Source organism: Sphaeramia orbicularis, chromosome 17 (genome assembly GCF_902148855.1).
Source record: "Sphaeramia orbicularis chromosome 17, fSphaOr1.1, whole genome shotgun sequence".
Classification (NCBI taxonomy): Eukaryota; Metazoa; Chordata; class Actinopteri; order Kurtiformes; family Apogonidae; genus Sphaeramia; species Sphaeramia orbicularis.
This window is the reverse complement of record NC_043973.1, coordinates 15,748,028-15,766,084: the sequence shown is the minus strand read 5'-3', so window position 1 is coordinate 15,766,084 and position 18,057 is coordinate 15,748,028. Positions and strand designations below refer to the sequence as shown.

At 37.4% G+C, this 18,057-nt stretch overlaps 1 pseudogene; it reads right to left on the bottom strand.

Annotated features, from left to right (window-relative positions):
• Window positions 1-510: 510 nt before the first annotated feature.
• Window positions 511-18,057, bottom strand: part of LOC115436887 (anoctamin-8-like) — an 18,381-nt pseudogene continuing 834 nt past the window's right edge.

The window sequence follows — 18,057 nt, the reverse complement described above, 5'->3', positions numbered from 1 at the left end:
TATTGCAGAAGAATACAATGGCTTTCTAAGTGCTCGCCAACTAAAAAGACATGACGGACATATAATGCGTGCACATGATGCAACACGCATTACATGCAGGCTGTCAAAATGAGAAACAAACCTTGATTTGGAAGCTGCTATTCATGGTTCTGATAAAAGTGGCCCAGTGATGAGTAAATAAAAAAAAAACAAACACATCCTTCACATCAACATAATCAGTTTTTTTCTGCTGTTGAAAACCAGGCAGTCATGCAGTATTTTAACGTTAAGGAAAAGTCGCTCCGGTCCCATTCGAGGGCTTACACTTACTGTACAGTTTTACATGGAGCTAGATAATCAAGTCTTATAGATACAGTTTAATGCTTTGTGCGAAGTAGTTGCATCAAGGGTGAAAGTCTACCGCTCGCTGACCGTACATGTGGTCCTGGTGACTAGTGTGTTCTCCTACAGTACAGGAATGTGGCCTCAACATGACATTGCGTTCCCTCTGTGATATTACATTGGTACAGTTTAGTACAGTTGGACATTTATTATTAACTTTTGAGCCAGAGTTTCAGGATCAGTTAATTGTCTTGACTCTCCTTTCTCGGACTCATTGGAGGGTAACTCCTCTGGTGTTGTGTTTAAGTCAGCTCTGTTGGGTTGTGCGTTTGCAGCCTGCTGGGTGGCTGTGTCCCATTTACACACACTACAGTCCCCTCGGATTTGCTGAAACTGAACAGCTTCCCGGGACTGAATGTCCTGTTGGGGGACTGTGACCTCTCCTGGCCACTAGGGAGCACCGTAGAGGTTCTGTTGATCCTTGGGTGCTCCAACTGCTACTGCTGGTTCTTTTTTCACCTCGGGCGACTTCAAGAACTTGAGAAATCCTGGGAGCTTTGCCTCTCCCCCAGTTGGAGACTGAGCAGGGGACGGGGAGGTGCCGGAGGAGAACTTTCCCTGGATTGGGATGATCTGCTTCAGTTCATCACATTGTTGTTTCCCAGGAGAGCTGGGTCTCTTGGGCTTGTCCCCTGGTTTCCCCCCTGGTGCTTTGTCGTGGTGGTGCTGGTGCTGACTGTCCGCCTTGTGGTAGTCGCTCTCCTGCCGGGCCTCGGCCTGCAGCTCCGCCTGACGCTGCAGCTCCTCCTCTTCACGCCTGCGTCTGAGCTGCTGTTGGAAATGCTGCTGGGCCTGCTGCTCGTGCTTCTGATACGGAGAGAGACATTTAAACACAAAACTGGGTAACTGTGCAGTGGAGATGATGTGACCTAACCAAGCTGTTTGTTCTCACAAATCATAACCTTCATATTTGTTTGCCCTCAATTTGTTTGTTATCTTAAGAACACAACTAATTTAACATTTTTGTACATGCTGTTCAGATTTGTAGACGATAAATTTAACTCCACCTTGAGTCAGTTTAGACCACAGGTGTCAAACATGTGGCCCGGGGGCCAAATCCGGCCCGCCAAAGGGTCCAATCCGGACCCTGGGATGAATTTGTGAAATGCAAAAATTACACTAAGATATTAACAATCCTTTTAGTTCAGGGTTCCACATTCAGATCAATTCAATCATCAAGTGGGCAGGGCCAGTAAAAATACTATCAAAAGAACATATAAATAATGACAACTCTAAATTTGTCTTGTAAATGTAAATATTTTAACCCTTTCATGCACTGTCCACTCCAGTGGACCAGTTCTTCTCCAGCTGCTCTCTTGTATATTAATGGGTTTTGTTGTTTAGTTCCATATCAGCCAAACACAGTGGACACTTATGCACCATCCCATACACTGTAATTCAGATCATTACTGTACAGGGTAGGGAAGCAAAATTTACAATGAACATTTAGTTGTTTTTTCTCAGCAGGCACTATGTCAATTGTTTTGAAACCAAACATATATTGATGTCATAATCATACCTAACACTATTATCCATACCTTTTCAGAAACTTTTGCCCATATGAGTAATCAGGGAAAGCAAATGTCAAAGAGTGTGTGATTTGCTGAATGCACTCGTCACACCAAAGGAGATTTCAAAAATAGTTGGAGTGTCCATAAAGACTGTTTATAATGGAAAGAAGAGAATGACTATGAGCAAAACTATTACGAGAAAGTCTGAAAGATACTATTAAAGAGAATGGGAGAATTGTCACCCGAATATTTGAGGAACACTTGTGCAAGTTTCAGGAAGCTTGTGAAGGCAGTTATTGAGAAAGAAGGAGGACACATAGAATAATAACATTTTCTATTATGTAAATTTTCTTGTGGCAAATAAATTCTCAGACTTCAATAAACTAACTGGTCATACACTGTCTTTCAATCCCTATGCCATCAAAATATTGTAAATTTTGCTTCCGCCACCCTGTAACTTTACTGTTTTTGATAAACCTGATCTGCACTAACATGTCTGAGTGTAAATCAATTGTTAATTGTCAGACAAGAAGTTTTTTTTTTTTTGCATATTAGCTCCATGAAGTGAGTAATTACTAGCATTAGAATATGTTAAAATGTGAGAAGACATCAGATTAGGCAGCATTAAAAATGTTTTATTTCATTGTTTCATATCACTTTCTGATATTGGGTTTTAAACACGTTTCTTTACTTCAAAAATTAAATGCATGGATAATTTTTGTAACTCCATCGAAAAAAAAAAAAAACGCGATCGCATTGTTTTTTTCATGGCTAAACACTGAGGAAAAAAATCTTGACTAAGGTTCTCATAATTCGTGCATGAAAGGGTTAATATATTACACTAAAACAAAGTATAATTTTGCAAAAAAATGCAAATAACCTGAACAAATATGAACAACCTGAAATGTCTTAAGAGAAGTCAGTACAACTTTTAACAATATTCTGTCTGTTACTAAATATTTTGTGTATTTGTAGATCCACTGTGATCTGTAACTTACACTGTACATGTGTAAATGATAAACTGAGGTAGAATAGTGTTAAAATTACACTTATTTTTTCAGTTTATTTCATGTTTCTCACATTTTTTGAAAGGATAGTTTGTAGATGTAAACCTGTTCATTATGTAAATTAACTTTTTTTTGCTCTAAAAACATAGAGAAAAGTTTGGAGTTGACATTATTTATATATTATTATGTTATTATTTTACTGGTTCAGCCCATTTCAGATCAAATTTAGTTGAATGTGGCCCCTGAACTAAAATGAGTTTGACACCCCTGATTTAGAGAACAACTTCAAAGTAATATAACTGTAACTCATGTCTTGTGCACTGCAAAAATCAAAATCTTACCAAGTGTATTTTTCTCATTCTAGTCAAAATATCTCATCACACTTAAAATAAGACATAATCACCTAAAGAGTAACTTTTCAATGAGATATAAGACTTATTTTTAGACAATAGATCTAGAAAATCTTATTTCAAGAAATCTTACCAAGAAAATTTTCACTTGTTCCATTGGCAGATTTTTTTTTGCTTAATTCAAGATTTTTTTTTGCTTAAGTCAAGCAAAAAAAATCTGCCAATAGGAACAAGTGAAAATTATCTTGGTAAGATTTCTTGAAATAAGATTTTCAAGAGCCACTGTCGAAAAATAAGTTCTTTTTATCTCACTGAAAAGTTACTCTTTAGGTGATTATGTCTTATTTTAAGTGTGACGAGATATTTTGACTAGAAATGAGAAAAATACACTTAGTAAGATTTGATTTTTTCCAGTGTGTTTCAAAAATGTATTTTTTTCATTGACATCCTGAATCCAAGATGGCTGACGACAAGTATACCCACGAAAACCATGTATATATTTATTTATTTATTTAACAAGTCAGTTCAGTTAAATAAATAAATACTAGTACTCTGTCAGCATTAGTTGACCACGACTTTACCACGTCAAAAAACATCCACCGACCCAAATATATAAAAACATCATTCAGCAGTGGACTGATATTACATCATATCTTGTTTGTGAACCTGCTATAATATCTACTGCATATCTGCTCTTTAAATTCCATAGTAGTATTAGTTGAGAATATCCCAGTGGAAAGTGGAAGCCAAGGTTATTATCGTTGACGAAAACTAACGAAATGACGAAAACTAGAATTTTAAAAACATTTTCGTTAACTGAAATAAATAAAAACTATAATTAAAAGAAAAAAATACTAATTGAAACTGTATTGTGTGTTTACAAAACTAACTAAAACATATAAAAATTATGGATAAAATTCCCTTCGTTTTCGTTTTTGTCAATATTGGATTGATATGAAATCAATATATTTCCCTCAAGCAATTTTAGCTGCTGGCACCATATGATATTTAACGGTCCGTCACTTCTCGTCACTTGTCGTTTCCAGTCGTGTTCTCATCCACACTCTACCTGGAAACATGGAGACTAAAGTAGAGAGAAGTACCAGAGTCCTGTCTGGGATTTATTTAAATACGAAGGCGAAGAACATAAAAGATATGAAAAAACTAAAACTAAGCATTTAGAAAATAACGAAAACTAGTAAAAACTAGCAAACCTGCTTTAAAAACTAATTAAAACTAATTGAACTAGAGAAAAAAAAGTCAAAACTAAATAAAACTAAACTATAATATGAAAAATCCAAAACTATTAGATCCTTGGTGGAAGCGACAGTGAATCAGTATGTTTTCATCAGCAACAAAATGTGCTCCCATCTTTACAGTATTGATGTAAGGTTTTTGCATTTATTTAACCACAACTGTTAAAATCTTATCTTTTAAATCAGATGTTTTTCCCTCTCTGTTGTTTCTAAAACACATTTTTTGTTGAGTCTACTCTTTACCTAAAAAAAGACGACATTTCCTATTATCAGCTTTATACCACTTTTTACCCCTTTTCTCGTTGCATCGTCACCACACACATGTGGGCAGTTAAATAACATTCATGTAGAGCAGAATTTTGTCAAATCTTAGGATAATTTTTGGACATAATTCATGCATTAAAGGGTTATGATAACATCAAGACAAACTGCCACCAATGTGAGGGAACACTGTATAAACACACATAGGTGAATAAACACAGTTATTGTTATTTCTGTGTTTTTTTTTTATTGGATTAGGTTTGCACGGTTTAACAAAAGGCTTCCTTAGTGTACATTTGTTGGACAAAGACACAAAGAGACTAAAAGGGATGCAGAAATAAAATGCAGCCAGCAGCAAGCCTCGGCTTGACCGAAGGTCTTTCAAGCTATGACATAACTATACCTTGAAAGCTTCCCTTCGTCGGTACTCTAGCTTGGCCATCTCTTCTGCAACCCAGCCAGGGATATCAGGGATAGCAACATGGATGATGTACTTTAGGAGGATTGCAAAGTGCTGAAAACCATCCAGACCACAAAGGGACAAGCTCAACACACAGTTGCATTAAGACACAATGTCATTTTCTGTTTACACAAAACAACACATCATACAAATACCAAAAACTCTTGTGAGGTTTTGCATTGTTGGATCAAAACTTAGAGTTCTTAGGTTAGGATTTACAATGACAACAATAAGAGCTGACCATGCACAAAAGTTTCTGTTGAAGTATACACTCGAGGAAAAAAGAAACGCACCATTTTAATTTTCTAAATTTTTTTCAGAAATATGACAGTTATTGCAAAATTGCAAACTACAATGAGTTCAGTACTGTTCTGAGTCAAAATGAAATGATTGCTTTCCTGGTTCCAGTTGATTGATTTGATTAGCAATAAGAACTGTATTTTTTATTCCTCACCCATGTCTGCTCATGAGTGAAAGTCACAGATGAATTGGATCTCTCTCAATTGTACACAACCATTCCCTATAAAAAGACACCAAAAGGGAGCAAAAACACATTTGTCCACAATGACACGACTACTGCAACCGGAGAGAGATCGGGACATTGACATGCTTCAAGCTGGACGGAGCAGAAGGGCCGTAGCCAGGGGGTTTGGAGTCCACCACTCTACTGTTGTACACACACTGATTTTTTACACTTTTTTTTTTTTTTTGGTGGAACTCTAACATGTTCACATCAACCATACATCCATCCCTGATATTCAGGGCCAATTAATCAATGTTTATCACAGTTTCGATAACAATAACATGACAAAACAATAAAGCACCACAATAACAAAAAACAGATGTTTTATTCCATTTCAATAATTACGTGACCACCATTCGCCTCAAGGACTTAGTTATTCTTCTCCTCATGGATTGGCAGTACAGTAGGAGCTGATCTTGTGGGATGGCCGCCTATTCTTCCACCAGTGCCACCCTCAGATGCTTTTGAGTTTCGGGGGGATTTTCACGTTGTCGGATAGCCCATGACCGAACCAGCGGGTGCGACATTGCGCGGCCAGGCTGGATGCTTTGGGTCTGGCATGTGCGGGCTCGAAGCACCTCGTTGGAAACCGCTGGGCCACCTGATGTTTTGATGGTTCTGAGAGCCCTGCTATCAGAGCCATTCTATTCTGGCAGCAGAGTCTTGTTTAAGGGCCATGTTTCCGAGCCATAGAGCAGGATGGAGAGGATGGCAGAGTTGTAAATCTGGAGCTTCGTCATGGTCCTCCACCTCCCTCCTGACCATTCACAAGAGCCATCCTTCAATTTGATCCAAAGGCCGCAGGCTGAAACGAACACCGAGGCAAAGTCCCCGCACCCGATGGCTTGACGTCATTGGGGCGATCTCCAACAACATGGATTACCATGGAGGACGCAGAGCAGCTGGCACAAGACCGCCAGCGATGGAAAACACTTGGTTCACCTGGTCGGCTCAACGCACCGGGACGGGACACCCGCTCCATCGCAGGAGTCCTAGTAGTAGTAGTAGTAGTAGTAGTAGTAGTAGTAGTGGATACGCCTGATGAGCAAATCCCCGACATTTGCAAGATGTACAACGGTAGAGTGGTGGACTCCAACCCCCTGGCTACGGCCCTTCTGCTCCGTCCAGCTTGAAGCATGCCAATGTCCCGATCTCTCTCCGGTTGCAGTAGTCGTGTCATTGTGGACAAATGTTTTTTGCTCCATTTTGGTGTCTTTTATAGAGAATGGTTGTGCACAATGTGAGAGGTCCAATTCATCTGTGAGTTTCACTCATGAGCATGGAGACAAAATAAGGAAGGTCCGCACACCAGTGAGGGCCAAGGCCCTTCATCAGACGTCCTCAGTCTGATGAAGGGCCTTGGCCCGAAACGTCACGATTAAATGGTTTGGGAGCTCACGGGTGTGCGGACTTCCTTTATTTTTTCTCACGTTCTACTTTTTGGGATCCAGCACACCTCTAATTTTGGATGTGCGTGTCGTTCACCTTTTTCACTCATGAGCAGACATGGTGAGGAATACAAAAATACAGCTCTTATTGCTAATCAAAATCAATCACTGGAACCAGGAAAGCAATCATTTCATTTGACTCAGAACAGTACTGAACTCATTGTAGTTTGCAATTTTGCAATAACTGTCATATTTTTTGAAAAATCTAGAAATGAAAATGGTGCGTTTCTTTTTTCCTCAGTTTCTGACAAAAACAAAAGTCACTTAATTCATACAATCTTTCTGCAAAAATCCACTTTACCACCCCTGCATAAAAAACACTGCGTACCTCCAGTAAGACGATGGAGATGATGGTCATCTCCAGGACCAACCATGGGAACATACGCTGCAGCTGCCCGCACTGACCATCAGGTAACAGTTAACTATGATGGCTATTAGACCCATCGCCTCCATCGCCGTCTATTTTAAAATAAAAAGATAAAAGACGCAGAAACAAATAAGTCCCCCAGCACAAAACATAAAAACATGTTTCAATTTTTTTTTTTTTGTGTTTTTTTTAAAAAATAATTTTATTTGTGGATTTTCAAACAGCATAGCATGGATGCATCATACAATCTTTACATTTCTACTGTGTTTTTGAACACAGTCCCCCACCCCCACTTAAATATAAACATAAACATGTAAATATATTTACGAGAAGACATCAGGATTATGAACAGGAGGCATATAGCATTCATACAAAGTCTAGATGTGAAAACATAGTGAAAGCAAAAATAAATACATAAAATAAAATTGAATAGATAACAATCACACATATTAAAAAAAAAAAAAAGACAGAAATAAAATATGTACAATACCTACAGTTATCCAGGTGATGAATGGTGATTTGGTGTTAAAGTCATGATATATTGCTCATTCTATAAGTTTCTGTGAATTTTAGAAAATTCTATCCTTTACAGAATTTTGCAGTTGATGCTACTAATGTACATCTCATCTTCACCATATGTACAAACCTCATAATTGTCTGGCAATCCACTGATCATGTGTGGGAGGGGTTTCCTGTTCCACTTCAAAAGTATAAGATGTCATGCAAGTGGAGAAGCAATTGCAATAGCAGTTGAATAATATTTAGAAATATAAATGTTTGGGGGAATCACATCCAAAAAGTGCTGTCAGGAGGGCTGAAGGTGGAAAGTTAATCTGATAAATTTCTGAAAATGTAGTAAATATAGATGTCCAATAGTTATGAAGATTAGGACATGTCCAAAAAGTGTGGAAGAGGGAACCAGTATCTGCTTTGCACGACTGCAGAGCGGGTCAGTGCCCGGATAGAATTATGTTTCAATGTTTACTCACTATAATCCTTGACTGTTCGGGATGGATACCAAGTTTTAGTTTTTTTTACAATATCCAGCCCTATGAGAATCAAAGTGTAGAATGAGGTCTGTGCAGAGTTGAGGGTTTTCTGACTGTGATGATTGGCCAAGTGGAGGAGGAAACACACCAGGAGGCTGGAATGATCTTCACCGTGGTATAATTTATTTACAGTGTTTGTCCAAGTAACATAGTTGTTAGAGCTGTGTTAGTGAAAAACAAACAAACAAAAAAACTAACAAAAAACTAAACTAACTCAACTAACAACAAAAGTGTGAGTTTAAGGCAGGGGTGTCAAACTCATTTCAGTTCAGGACCACATTCAGCTAAAGTTGATCTGCAGTGGGCCGAACCAGTAAAATAATAATATAATAATATATAAATAATGTCAACTCCAAACTTTTCTCTATGTTTTAGAATAAAAAAAGGTAAAATTACATTATGAAAATGTTTGCATTTACAAACTATCCTTTCAACAATGTGAGTAATATGAATAAACTGAAAAAAAAGTGTAATTTTAATAATATTATGCTCAGTTTATCATTACACATGTACATTATAAGTTTTAGCTCACAGTGGATCTACAAATACACAAAACATTTAGTAACAGTTGGAATATTATTAAAATTTGCACTTACTTCTCTTTAGACATTCAGGCTGTCCATATTTACATTACATTTATGCATTTGGCAGACGCTTTTTTCCAAGCAATTTACAGGGGAAATTTGTTCATATTTGTTCAGGTTATTCAGATATTTTTGCAATATTATACTTTGTTTTAGAGTAAATACATGAAAACATTTACATTTACAAAGAAGAAAAAATTTGGACTTGTGAGTATTTATAGGTTATTATGACCCACCTGAGATTGAATTGGTCTGAATGTGGAACCTGAAATAAAGTGGATTGTTAACATCTTGGTGTAATTTTTTCATTTCACAAATTCATCCCAAGGGCTGGACTGGACCCTTTGGGGGGCCGGATTTGGCCCCAGGGCCACATGTTTGACACCTGTGGTTTAAGGGGTGGATGAACCTAATGTTACCTAATAATGAGGCATCTTTTCCAGAGAAATGGAAATTTGGTATATTTAGAAAAAAACCTGTAGGTCAAGGTACAGGAGAATTTCTTTTCCATTATATGTACAGTGTAGTATAGTATTATTATCTATGTATGAACATGGGATGGGGGTTGAAGTTTTTCCTCATGAAAATCACAAACCACAGCAGCCATGTGCACTATGAAGCCTCTTAGGTTATTTTGTGAAGCTTATACAGTAATTATAACATTTAATGGTACTTGAACATTAGTAAGTAATTTACAGGGGTATTTAAATCACTGCATTTATTAGTGTATTTATTGTTTCTGAAATGCATGTCTACACACATGCATTAATCAGTCTGTAGTAATATATATCGGCTAAATTTACTTAGGGGGTCAAATAAGTGGCCATTTTTGTCAAAAAAAAAAAAGTTGTAAGAAATGCATAAAACTGTGTTCAAATAATACTATACATTTGTGCACAGACTACTGATATCATCTCACAGTGGAACTATATTTTCAGAAATATTGGATTTTGAATAGCACGGGTATGTGAAAACTTTTGCTGGTGGACGGACGTGACATTACCCATGATGATCTTGGTCAGTACCAGTACTTTATTAGTAATAACTTATATACTTACTATTGCTAATTATCCTCGTATTCATAAATGTTAGTATTGTGGATCTAAAACAATAACAGCTGACACAAAAACACAAAATGTGGCAGTGGACAGATGTGACATGGTTGTTACAGATCCCATCATACTGATGCTCAGCAGCCATGTCACCGTTTACACTAATGATCCCTGTGCAAAAACTCGGATCATAATTAGTTATTGTATAGTTTATCATCATACTAAAGAGTAAATAACAATATAGATTTTTTTTTTTTTTAATGCTTTTGATTAGAAAACTTTTGATTTAAAAAGTGACATGTGACATTCTTAATGTATGTATTGGCGTAACATAAGCAGGATGGATCAGCACCATACTCCATATTACAACCTGTAAAAATAAAACATGTGATATGTAGGATAGAATCTTGTAAGAAAAACTGGGGAATCTAAAAGAATAGAATATTTGTTTTTCAGGTAAATTCAGTTAAAACATAACTTGGCCATTTGTGACATGAAAAACATAGCATTAATTGTGATGAAATTGGACATTTTTGACCTGAAACATAGTTCATATGACCATCAACATGTTGCAACAGAACTGAAATCCTGTAAATTTGCATAACTTGCATTACCAACACAAAGTTCCTTTGGGGATTCACTTATATTGATTTCTTATGCACAAAGACATAAATAAGACCTCTAAAGCAAATTTTAGCTGTTTTACAAGTGGAATATACAGTAAATATGTAAACAGTAATAATAAACAAAAATGCATCTCCGAAAAAATATGAATATTGTAGAAGTTATATGGGATTATCTGGACCGAGAAAAGGATACAAGACCATGAAAGGGTCACTCTGGGACTTTCATAAGGTGTGTAATATATAACACAAGATTATTAAAACAACATCCAGACAGTCGACCTGAGAGAGTGTAAGTTTTACTGAATCAAATGGAGGTCACACTGAATACACACAAGATGTTTAGTTCTGATTTTAGGTCTGTGTTTCAATACTGTGTCTATATTCCCTTGTTAGAAATAAAGACCCACACCCATTACAACCCCGCAAAAAGACTTGTGCACAGTACTGTTTGTTTTATCTTAGGTATTTTATGGTCTGTTGGTGAAGCAGGGTTTATCACTTTGGAGGAGGGCCATACATTTATAGGTCAGAGGAAGAAGCATCCAGGTTTTAATGCGACTTAAAAGGATATTTAATGTCGTATATGCTTTCAGATTGGCCTCATACATTACCTACGTCGCCTGGAAGGGTTTTCCTGACATTATAGACTAAACCCCACTGACCTGCCACTGTCCCGATGTTCTCCACCCTCTGTCCAAACGGCCTCTGCAGACCCGTAACACAGCTTCAGGGCGTCACCTGCGGATCTCAATGATGTTGTTGATAAGAGCACACATGGCCGCCAGGGGAAAGGCAGAGGAAAAGAGCACCACGTATCCAAACTGAATGAAACATCTCCTGGTAGTCCTGAAGTGTATCCTGTAAGGGTCAAAGGTCAGAAAGGAACAAATGTGATTACATTTTAGAGATTTCACAAATCGTCCCTTGAGAAGCAGCTGGTTCTACGTATGCCAACTTTTTGCAGAAATGGAGTTAAAACATATCAGGACATTCTAAAATCCTTAGAGTTTATGTCCCAAGTGCTAAGCTCCAAGCTAAACATCTACACACACTTACACCCAGAAACATTTAGTTCTATGTCCTGAGTGGCGCCTCATTTCAAATCAGGTAGTTCTATGTCCAAGGACCCAATCAGGGGCCAGACCTGGATCATGTGACATTCGCTCAAAAATGGCCGTGGAGCACATGTAAAGCAACAAAATGAGAACTCCTGTGAATGTATATTTAACTTACTAACTACTATACTAGTACTTGCTCTGTACTAATGTACAGAGCAAGAATAATTTACTGCCAAAAAATATTCGGGGAATGTTCACTGAAAGAGAAGGAGGCTGCAATCTAGGGGGGGGGAGCTAAATTTTAAAAAGCATAAAGTAAGAACAACAATGAAAAGTATGTGCATAACAACCTGTGGAGTGACTTTGTGGAACAATCTAGAACAGGAGATAAAGGAAAGTATAAACATAAATGTATCTAAAAAGAGGTATAAAGAATTGTTTCTAAATAGGTATAGGGAACACGAAGGATGAAAACAGTATTGTGCAAAGTTCAGGTGTGGTTTCTTGGAATTAAGAGAGAGTAATTCGAATTTCAGAGATTCTGATATGTGTGAGAGGATTAGAGTGGGGGCAGATGTGAAGTCTAGATGAACTGGGACTGTGGTGGTGAATTATGGAATAGACCTTATGACGCATTTAAGTTATCACTCCTTTGGCGAAGTTAAAAAAAAAAAAAAGACGCAGTTCTTTAAATTTAAATTATTTCTGAAATATTAAATTGAGATGGTAGATGTGTTTTTGTTGTTGACTTTTTTGTTGTTGTTGTTATTATTATGGTGTAAATGCTGGATGCGGTACACATTTAAGTTGATGTAAGCAGTGTATTAGTTGAAAAGGATAGGCAAAAAAATAAGCTTTTGCTTCTAGCCTATTTCCTTTTTTGGTTTTATGTTTATTACAACTGATGTACTGAGTATAATGACGGATGTAAAACCAAAAATAAATTTATTCATTCATTCATTCAACTTTGATGCAATTTTGCATTTTATACAGGGTGGGGAAGCAAAATTTACGATATTTTGAGGCAGGGATTGAAAGACAGTGTATGACCAATTAGTTTATTGAAAGTCATGAGAATTTATTTGCCACAAGAAAATGTACATAATAGAAAATGTTTTTATTCTATGTGTCCTCCTTCTTTCTCAATAACTGCCTTCACACACTTCCTGAAACTTGCGCAAGTGTTCCTCAAATATTGGGGTGACAACTTCTCCCATTCTTGCTTTAATAGTATCTTCCAGACTTTCTCGTAATAGTTTTGCTCATAGTCATCTCTTCTTTCCATTATAAACAGTCTTTATGGACACTCCAACTATTTTTGAAATCTCCTTTGGTGTGACGAGTGCATTCAGCAATCACACACTCTTTGACGTTTGCTTTCCTGATTACTCATATGGGCAAAAGTTTCTGAAAAGGTATGGATAATAGTGTAGGTATGATTATTGACATCAATACATGTTGGTTTCAAAACAACTGACGTAGTGCCTGCTGAGAAAAAACAACTAAATGTTCATTGTAAATTTGCTTCCCCACCCTGTACACTTTTTTCTAATTTTATTTTTATGTTATAGATTCTGGTCAAGTGAGCATGTTGTCGGGTGTCAGGTTCAAATGAGAATGTGGCTCATTCATCGACTTTTATTTATGAGCGTACGAAGAATTTCAATACTCATCAATCCTCAGTCTTAAAAAGGTGGTTCATGGTGTCACACATCATTTGCCTACATTCCACAACTAATTCTCCTGCCTTTGAGGATTGAAGTATGGCTGGAAAATGGTTGTTTGCATGAAAAACCGAGTTAACACAATTTCCTCAGGTACTCCAGGTGTCCTAACACATTTATTCACCATTCTACCTTTAATGAAAAAGGATAGATGTGCTCATTTTAGTTGTCAACCTTAAATACATGTGGATTGGAAAACACTAGCAAAAGATGGTTTTTACTGTTGCATTTTGTGACATCAGTATAAAATACATGTAATCACTGACTAAAACGTTCTTAGTTTGTTCATAACTTTTTTAAAAACAACTCTGGTGGACATAGAACTTCCTGATTTCAATCATAAGTGAAACCTGTAAAGGCACCTGGTCCTCTGTTGGACATAGAAGTTGCTGACCAGGGGCAGCTTACATACCTTGGAATCAGAAAGTTCTATGTCCATTTTTGACTTCTTATATCTCTAAGCCTATGGAGATTTAGAACATGTTGACAATATGTTTAGGGTACCTTCCACAGTCAACACTATTCACACAAAAGATGACTGATAACTCTCCAAATACCAGAGATCAGACAGGTGACATTTTCAAACTGTTTTCTCAAATGAGGAAAAGTGGACGTAGAACCAGCTGATTCTCAAGGGACGAAATGTGCCTGTTATTTTGTTGCCACTACTGAGACCCAGCCACACCTCATACGTCTGCATACAGCTCTCGATCTCCGCCTGGGTCAGTGTGACGGTTTTGGGTTCTTCTGGTGGATCAATCCAGGATTTCTTATCCTCTTTCCCCTCGCCTGCATTCCTTCGTCTGTGGCACACAGAGTCACATTCCTTTGGCGGCGACACAGTGGCATTCTCCTTGGTCTCCTTCAAAGTAAAATGACAGTTATGATATTTTCATGGGAACTACCAAAACCAGGTCTTCCAAAGTGGTCTGATGGTGGTCCTATACTATGAATAAATAACAGCCTGTCATTTTTAATTTTGCAATTAAGCTTGAAATTACTATAAAATATTACAATTAAATAGTCACAAAGTCATGCTATTCTCCACTAATCTGACCCGATTCAACACTGAAATGATATTCTCTCTCTTTTTCTTTCTGTTTCTGATTTGGGGGTGAACATGCAATGCGTATACGTGCAAATTATATGTATGAGAGTTCTGACATGGCAGGCAGTTACTGTTGGTTCTTCATTTCTTACATTAGTTGCTTTACAAAATTTTACATGCCACAAAAATTGCTCTGTTTATGAAATTTTAAATGATACAGATGAAAATTCTTCATCTTAGTCTCATGTGTTGATGAGAAATTCAGATTTCAGATTGGCTATAGGATTCTGAAGTTTTGTAATACACATCTAAACATGACTACTTTTTATCTGCGTAAAAAGGATGAGTTTGTACGAAAAATGCGTGATGTGTTTACACGTCAGAGCACAAAGACAAGACCACAGAGCAGATGAATACATCTAATTATTTCAGGGCACATACTAGAGCCAGTGATTCACAATCACTGTCCTCATCACAGCTGTCAAAAATACTGGATGGATCCATCCCCTCCTCTACCAGTGTGGGACTGTCCTCCAGGAAGCTGTCGTCCACAGCCTGGGTCTCTGTCGTGACGTCCTGATAGTCGACCTTCTCCGTGAAGCTGACTTTACGTTGCTTCAGAGCGCTGTCGTTCATGTCCCACTCCTCCTCCGTCAGCCTGAACCCCGCCTTCAGATCGCCTCTTTTCCTTGGCTCCGTGTTCCCATTGGCTGTGTGATTTACAGGGATCACTCTCGTCCCCAGGAAGGAATAGGCTGTCATGGAGGCTTTGGGCTTTTCCCAGAGCCAGACGGCCGTACTTCAGCATGATCGCTTGAAGGAGCTCCCACAGCACCTTTGGTGTGAAGACACCCAGCTTGTTTTGTTCGTAGAGATAAGCTGGAGGACCTCTTTGATGTTTTGTAGGAACTGGCGGAAGATCAGTAGAGTAGCTAGCATCGTGAGAAGTAGGACAGCATCTGTTACTCTGCTGAAAGTAAAACAGCAAAACCAACAAACACAACACTTACACATGTTATCCAGCACACTGAAGATACAACAGGAGCTATTCCAACTTATCTGGAATTATAACGTAGAAAAAGAAAGAGTAAAGGCCTTTAAACAACAGTTTTTGTTTTTTTCAGGGTAATTTGTATGTCATGTTTTTTTTTTCAAACAACTGTTTATGTCTGAATTTTTTCACACATAATTTGAATACTATGTGACAAAAGCTGGTGTTTTATTTTTTAGGAACAACTTTGGTTTTGTCATGCTTTCACAGTTCGAATAGAGGCGTCAACTGATCATTTCTACAAAGAAAACATCAGATGACAACAACAGTGATGCCACAGGACCTGTTGAGTTCTAGCCACACTTTTTTAACGTGAGAGATAAAAAATGAGGAAGACAATGAAGTGAAAGACAACAGATGGAGCAGCACTGACAAACAACTACACTATCAGGATAATGAGGAGTCTTTTTACCTGGACATTGGACATAAACCCAGAGGAACACATGATACTTGTCATGTCTGCATATTTTGTACTTGTCTCATGTTTTTGGGTTAATCTTTTCTTTCAGGTCCTGTCTCCTCAGTGAACGTCTTATCTGATATTTTGAGTTTTTCAAATTATTTAAGTATGTAAATGTAAATGTAAATGTAAATAACAAAATGTGATATGTTTTATCAGATATCTGATCATAAGACATCCATCCCTGGATTTCCCCCCAGTATTCACATGTCTTTGTGCATGTACACCTGCTAATTGGATTTACTTCATTCTTTTACATCTGCACATGTGTAAAAACAATTAAAACGTAGAAAACAATAATGTCATAATTTGGATTATTTAGTGGTTTCAGAACTGTGAAATCACAATACAGGGATTTTTGTAAGTTTCAGTAAAGGGGTTTGATGAACATTAAATAAGCTCAGCCTGGTCCATTGTGGATCCATTTATTTACACTGGATGGACTTTTAGATATCGCTCAGCCTTACAAACCTCTAGAGCACAGGTGACAAACATGCGGCATGGGGGCCAAATCGGCCCGCCAAAAGAGTCCAGTCTGACCCCCTGGGATGATTTGTGAAATGCAAAAATTACACTGAAGATGTTAATCCTTTTAGTTCAGGTTCCACAAACAGACCAAATTAATCTCAAGTGGGTTGGATCAGTAAAATACGATCATAATCTATAAATACATCACAACTCCAATTTTTCCCTTTGTAAATGCGAACATTTTCATGTCATTTTACTGTATTTACACTAAACAAACTAACTTTTCACAAAAACATAAATACCTCAACCAATATGAACATTCTGAAATGTCTGAAGTGTAATTTTAACCTCCTGAGACCCAGGACATGTCAGCAAAGTACCAGCTTTTTTTGTTTTTTACTAAATAAGTGCCTATATTGGAAACATCATGATGCAACAGTTTTTTCAGATGCAGTTTTTAAAATGTGTATGGAATGTCCTTTGTGGTGGACAGTTTTCTTTTCTTTTTTTTTTTTTTTGCATAAAGTTGTGAAACTCCTGCCCACAAATGTGGACAGAAAACCCATAGCTGGGTCTGAGGAGGTTAACAATATTCTGCCTGTTATTAAATTTTTTTGTGTACTTGTAGATCCACTGTGATCCGTATGCTGTAATGTACATGTGAAAATGATAAACTGAGGCAGAATATTGTTAAAATTGCACTTAGTTTTCTTAAGAAATTCCATTTGTTCATGTTATTCACATTGTTTTAAAGGAGAGTTGGTAAATGTAAACATTTTGCATTGCATAATTTAACTTTTTTTGCTCTAAAACATAGAGAGGAAAGTTTGGAGGTGTCATTATTGATAGGTTATTATGTTATTATTTTACTGGTCCGGCCCACTGGAGATCAAATTGGCTTAATATGACCCCTGAACTAAAATGAGTTTGACACCCCTGCTGTAGAGCGTTACAAGATGACTGACAACAAAACGACCAATCACAGCAGAGCATAGTCTCCCTCCGGCAGATCCAGTCTAGCACCGTCCCTTTACAAATGCTCGTCCGTGGTTTATGTGGTTTAATGTACTGAACTATTTCTTGGCCTGTATTTTTATCTGTTTGTGTCAAACCATCATAAACATGATTATGTAACTTTTAAAGAGAAAAAAACATCATCTTCCGCTTACAAAGAAAAACTCTTAAGCAACAGGAGGCCTTCAGAGACAACAGTTGCCAGGCTTCAGTAAAAAGTTCAGAAGAAGGATGGACCCTGAGGACAAACACCATATTATTACAACTGTATTTCACCTCTTTGAGTCGCTCCATGTCCTTGAGGTAGAATCCAATGTAGAAAGGCTAGGTAAGAATTGATGAACTCAAACTGTGAAACA